This window comes from Triticum urartu, chromosome 3A (assembly GCF_056163025.1).
Source record: "Triticum urartu cultivar PI428250 chromosome 3A, HENAU_Tu73, whole genome shotgun sequence".
In the NCBI taxonomy this organism is placed as follows: domain Eukaryota; kingdom Viridiplantae; phylum Streptophyta; class Magnoliopsida; order Poales; family Poaceae; genus Triticum; species Triticum urartu.
The window spans coordinates 373,070,976-373,077,920 of record NC_141875.1 but is presented as its reverse complement, the minus strand read 5'-3'; positions in this window follow the sequence as shown (position 1 = coordinate 373,077,920).

Sequence of the window (6,945 nt, the reverse complement as noted above, 5' to 3'; positions counted from 1 at the left end):
ACATATCCTCCCGATATTAGGGAGCTATATCAAATATTCCATTTTCGGAATCACCTATAACACACTTGCAAATAATCACATGCTTTTTTTCCCGCTTCAAGTTTGGTCCTCAAACTTTGCCCATATTTTCTTTCATCGCTTTCCCGATCTCCACAAAATTTCTAAACATTTTTGGACTCTCCAAAAATGTTTTGTTAATTCAAACTTATTTGAATCACATTCAAATGTGTATGAATGCAGTCCTTCCAAGCAGTGCCAAATGCATTTTCTTGGAACGAACTCATTTTTATGAGTCCGGGAAATTTAACCGCATGCCCAAATGTTTTCTCTAACCCCTCCTTTTCCATTTTCTCCTCTCTTTGTTTTTCTGTTAAAGGTTATATGAGAGAGAGAGAAGAGAGATAGCCCAGGCCGGCCCATCCTTCCCCGCAGCCCACCTAAACCTACTTCCTAACCCTAGGCCCAGCCGCTACACCCTCTCTCTCCCTCGATCCCCTCCTCCTCATGCCGCCAGGGAGTTACCCGACCCCCATCCCTGTTCGCTCGAACCCCCTCGCTCCTCCCTTTCGATCTTCAATACCAGCGAGCCACGCCTGGCGCCTCCAGCTACGTCACACCGGCCGGCCACCGGAGCTATTGCCGGCTGCCGCCCCACCGCTCTTTCCCGTGCCAGATCCCATGTCCCTTCCATCCTCCTCGCGCGCCGTGCACAGGAGAGAGATCTCGATCCCATCTCCTCCCCACGCACGCTGCTCTCCTGCCCGTTATCCGGTCCGCCCCCGCACCGAACCTTCTCCTTGATGCCGTCCCGGCCGCCGAGCGTCGCCTCTCTGCACGACTCCTTCCCCGTGACCCCGAGCTCCATGGTGCCGACCTCCCTTACAAGCCATCGTCAGTAGCCCCGCTGCTGCAGTTCAGAGGCAAGCCCCTCCGACCGCGCCAACTCCGGCGCCCCTGCAGCCTCTCCTCTGACGCCGGCGAGTAGAGGCCGCCGCGGCGCCATCTTGCTGCTACTCTTATGGTTCTCGGCGACCTCCATGTCCCGCTGGACCACTGCTTGCCCCGTTGCCGCTTGGTACCATTGCCCGAGTGCATGTCACCTCGACCACCGCCTCGCTACCCTCGCGCGCCTCCGCCTCTGTTGCCTCCGATGGTGGCTGTTTCGTTTTGGGCTTCATGGAAAAATCCTCTCCGACAAGTGTACGAGTACACAGTGTCGCGTCCAGTATCTCTACCGACGTCCCCTGAATCGACAAGTACCAGCTTCACCACCGAACCAGGACGCCAAGTTCTGCTCCATACGTGTACGACTACACCCGGTGATGCGACAAGCCCCGACATGTACATCTACTCCATCAAGACCGGACCGACAAGTACCCCAACGTCTTGTGTACAACACCGTCGCCGAAGACCCGGGTAGCAAAACGTCAAGTACCTATGACCAAAGAACGCCATGTACCTCTCCGAAGAAAACCGAACATGTACTACTACGTCCAGAGGCATCAGATCCGTTAAGTTCCACTACCGCCGTGAACAAATACCATCGCCGAGATTGCGAGAACCTCTACTTCCTCCTCGAAACGTGAATGACTACCGTCGACCCCAAGTGACTCGGATTCATCAAGTCCTTCTACGAAAATGCGTACCACTACCGTCGCGAGTACCTCTACCGTCGTCATGTACCCCCTACTTCCACCACGTCCCGAGAACGTATACTTCCTCTGCTTGGCACCGAACGAGAAACGGCCCGTTTGCACACTTCAAAGGTATAACCCCGAGACGACGCCCGTGAACGAATGTTGTGTGATGTATGAGATGTTCGTGGTTGCAACGTGTCCGAGTTGTTCTTTGCGAGTTCCTCGTTGTCTTGCCGTCGGCATGTGGGAACCCGGTATCCGGGATTACCCCACCGTCCTTGCATGGCACGCTCCCATCGCTTTTCCATTTGCCCCGGTATCTCCATGAGCTACCGGAACCGATATGTTGCCGTGGCATCATTTTCGGATTCGTTGCCGTGACACCCCTTTTCTTTCCACCACGACGACAAATGCTTCATATTGCTCTTGTCAACTTTAATAAAAATTGCATAAACTTGTCCATGTCATCCGCATCATGATAACAACAATTAAAATGTTAAAATTTTTGTTGCAATAAATTACAAAGGCATATGGGGATTTACCGGTTTTGTTGTTTATTATATCCGGCCCCATTTAAATTGTTTAGATGGTATAGTTTGTTATGCTACACCTCTCGCCATGTTAACAGACATTTAAGATTGTGGAGTACCTAACCGAGAGTGAACTAAATAATTGATGTGGTGTTCGGTCAATATGCAACGGAGTTGCATATTGAGCTCCACTTAATTTGTAGGATTGCTTGTGCACTTTGCCATGCCATGCCTCTTTAATCCGGACATGGATCATACTTGTTTGTGCATCATGCCATGATTATGTGAGGGTTGTTTACTATGTTGTGTGCTTCTTTCCGGTGTTTTCTTCTTCGGGTTGGTTCCAATAACGTCGCGTTTGTGAGGACCCGTTCGTCTACGTCCGTTTGTCTTCTTCATGGACTCGTTCTTCTTCCTTGCGGGATTTCAGGCAAGATGACCATACCCTCGAAATCACTTCTATCTTTGCTTGCTAGATGCTCGCTCTTTTGCTATGCCTATGCTGCGATACCTACCACTTGCTTATCATGCCTCCTATATTGTTGAACCAAGCCTCTAACCCACCTTGTCCTAGCAAACCGTTGTTTGGCTATATTACCGCTTTGCTCAGCCCCTCTTATAGCGTTGTTAGTTGCAGGTGAAGATTGAAGATTGTTCCTTGTTGGAACATGGAGATGTTGTTCCTTGTTGGAACATGTTTACTTGTTGGTGAAGGAAATATGCCCTAGAGGCAATAATAAAGTTATTATTTATTTCCTTATTTCATTGTAAATGTTTATTATTCATGCTAGAATTGTATTAACCGGAAACATAATACATATGTGAATACATAGACAAACAGAGTGTCACTAGTATGCCTCTACTTGACTAGCTCGTTAATCAAAGATGGTTATGTTTCCTAACCATGGACAAAAGAGTTGTTATTTGATTAACGAGATCACATGATTAGTTGAATGATCTGATTGACATGACCCATTCCATTAGCTTAGCACCCGATCGTTTAGTATGTTGCTATTGCTTTCTTCATGACTTATACATGTTCCTATAACTATGAGATTATGCAACTCCCGTTTGCCGGAGGAACACTTTGGGTGCTACCAAACGTCACAACGTAACTGGGTGATTATAAAGGAGCATTACAGGTGTCTCCAAAGGTAGATGTTGGGTTGGCGTATTTCGAGATTAGGATTTGTCACTCCGATTGTCGGAGAGGTATCTCTGGGCCCTCTCGGTAATGCACATCACATAAACCTTGCAAGCATTGCAACTAATGAGTTAGTTGCGGGATGATGTATTTACAGAACGAATAAAGAGACTTGCCGGTAATGAGATTGAACTAGGTATTGGATACCGACGATCGAATCTCGGGAAAGTAACATACCGATGACAAAGGGAACAACGTATGTTGTTATGTGGTCTGACCGATAAAGATCTTCGTAGAATATGTAGGAGCCAATATGGGCATCCGGGTCCCGCTATTGGTTATTGACCGGAGACATGTCTCGGTCATGTCTACATTGTTCTCGAACCCGTAGGGTCCGCACGCTTAAGGTTATGATGACAGTTATATTATGAGTTTATGCATTTTGATGTACCGAAGGTTGTTCGGAGTCCGAGATGAGATCACGGACATGACGAGGAACTCCGGAATGGTCCGGAGATAAAGTTTGATATATATGATAATAGTGTTTGGTCACCGGAAGGGTTCCGGAAATCACCGGAAGGGGTTCCGGATGTTTCCCGAAATGTTTGGGTACGAGAACACTTTATTTGGGCCAAAGGGGAAAGCCCACAAGGTTTTTGGAAAGCGCAAAAGGAAGTTTTGCGGAGTCCAGGGGCCAGACGCCAGGGTCCCTGGCGTCTGGGTCCAGACACCGGGATCCCTGGCGTCTGGCCCTGGAGTCCGAGAAGGACTCTTGCCTATCGGGTGAAACCGACTTTGTGGAGACTTTTACTCCAAGTTTCGACCCCAGGGCTCAAGATATAAATAGAGGGGCAGGGCTAGCACCAAAGACAGATCAAGAAACACAAGTTGATCCACGTGATCTATTCCTTAGCCGTGTGCGGTGCCCCCAGCCACCATAGTCCTCAATAATACTGTAGCGGAGTTTAGGGAAGCCCTGCTGCAGTAGTACATCAAGATCGTCACCACGCCGTCGTGCTGACGGAACTCTTCCCCGACACTTTGCTGGATCGGAGTCCGGGGATCGTCATCGAGCTGAACGTGTGCTCGAACTCGGAGGTGCCGTAGTTTCGGTGCTTGATCGGTTGGATCGTGAAGACGTACGACTACTTCCTCTACGTTGTGTCATCGCTTCCACAGTCGGTCTGCGTGGGTACGTAGACAGCACTCTCCCCTCTCGTTGCTATGCATCACATGATCTTGCGTGTGCGTAGGAAATTTTTTGAAATTACTACAAAACCCAACAGTGGCATCCGAGCCTAGGTCATTTATGTTGATGTTATATGCACGAGTAGAACACAAGTGAGTTGTGGGCGATATAAGTCATACTGCCTACCAGCATGTCATTCTTTGGTTCGGCGGCATTGTTGGACGAGACGACCCGGACCAACATTACGCGTACGCTTACGCGAGACCGGTTCCCCCGACGTGCTTTGCACATAGGTGGCTTGCTGGCGACTGTCTCTCCAACTTTAGTTGAACCAAGTATGGCTACGCCCGGTCCTTGCGAAGGTTAAAACGGAGTCTATTTGACAAACTATCGTTGTGGTTTTGATGCGTAGGTGAGATTGGTTCTTGCTTAAGCCCGTAGCAGCCACGTAAAACTTGCAACAACAAAGTAGAGGACGTCTAACTTGTTTTTGTAGGGCATGTTGTGATGTGATATGGTCGAGACATGATGCTGAATTTTATTGTATGAGATGATCATGTTTTGTAACCGAGTTATCGGCAACTGGCAGGAGCCATATGGTTGTCGCTTTATTGTATGCAATGCAATTGCAATGTAATGCTTTACTTTATTACTAAGCGGTAGTGATAGTCGTAGAAGCATAAGCTTGGCGAGACAACAACGATGCTACGATGGAGATCAAGGTGTCACGCCGGTGACGATGGTGATCACGACGGTGCTTCGGAGATGGAGATCACAAGCACAAGATGATGATGGCCATATCATATCACTTATATTGATTGCATGTGATGTTTATCCTTTTATGCATCTTATCTTGCTTTGATTGACGGTAGCATTATAAGATGATCTCTCACTAAATTATCAAGAAGTGTTCTCCCTGAGTATGCACCGTTGCCAAAGTTCGTCGTGCCCAAACACCACGTGATGATCGGGTGTGATAAGCTCTATGTCCATCTACAACGGGTGCAAGCCAGTTTTGCACACGCAGAATACTCAGGTTAAACTTGACGAGCCTAGCATATGCAGATATGGCCTCGGAACACGGAGACCGAAAGTTCGAGCATGAATCATATAGTAGATATGATCAACATAACGATGTTCACCATTGAAAACTACTCCATCTCACGTGATGATCGGTTATGGTTTAGTTGATTTGGATCACGTGATCACTTAGAAGATTAGAGGGATGTCTTTCTAAGTGGGAGTTCTTAAGTAATATGATTAATTGAACTTTAATTTATCATGAACTTAGTCCTGGTAGTATTAGCATATCTATGTTGTAGATCAATAGCTCGCGTTGTTGCTTTCATATGTTCTAATATGTTCTTAGAGAAAATTGTGTTGAAAGATGTTAGTGGCAATGATGCTGATTGGATCCGTGATCTGAGGTTTATCCTCATTGCTGCACAGAAGAATTATGTCCTTGATGCACCGCTAGGTGATAGACCTATTGCAGGAGCAGATGCAGACGTTATGAACGTTTGGCTAGCTCAATATGATGACTACTTGATAGTTTAAGTGCACCATGCTTAATGGCTTAGAATCGGGACTTCAAAAGACGTTTTAAACGTCATGGACCATATGAGATGTTCCAAGAGTTGAAGTTAATATTTCAAGCAAATACCCGAGTTGAGAGATATAAAGTCTCCAACAAGTTCTATAGCTAAAAGATGGAGGAGAATCGCTCAACTAGTGAGCATGTGCTCAGATTGTCTGGGTACTACAATCGCTTGAATCAAGTGGGAGTTAATCTTCCAGATAAGATAGTGATTGACAGAATTCTCTAGTCACCATCACCAAGTTAGTAGAACTTCGTGATGAACTATAATATGCAAGGGATAACGGAAACAACTCCCAAGCTCTTTGTGATGCTGAAATCAACGAAGGTAGAAATCAAGAAAAACATCAAGTGTTGATGGTTGACAAGATCACTAGTTTCAAGAAAAGGGCAGAAGGAAGAAGGGGAACTTCAAGAAGAACAGCAAGCAAGTTGCTGCTCAAGTGAAGAAGCCCAAGTCTAGTCCTAAGCCTGAGACTAAATGCTTCTACTGCAAAGGGACTGGTCACTGGAAGCGGAACTACCCCAAGTGATTGGCGGATAAGAAGGATGGCAAAGTGAACATAAGTATATTTGATATACATGTTATTGATGTGTACTTTACTAGTGTTTATAGCAAACCCTCAGTATTTGATACTAGTTCAGTTGCTAAGATTAGTAACTCGAAACGGGAGTTGCAGAATAAACAGAGACTAGTTAAGGGTGAAGTGACGATGTGTGTTGGAAGTGGTTCCAAGATTGATATGATCATCATCGCACACTCCCTATAATTTTGAGATTAGTGTTGAACCTAAATAAGTGTTATTTTGTGTTTGCGTTGAGCATGAATATGATTTGATCATGTTTAT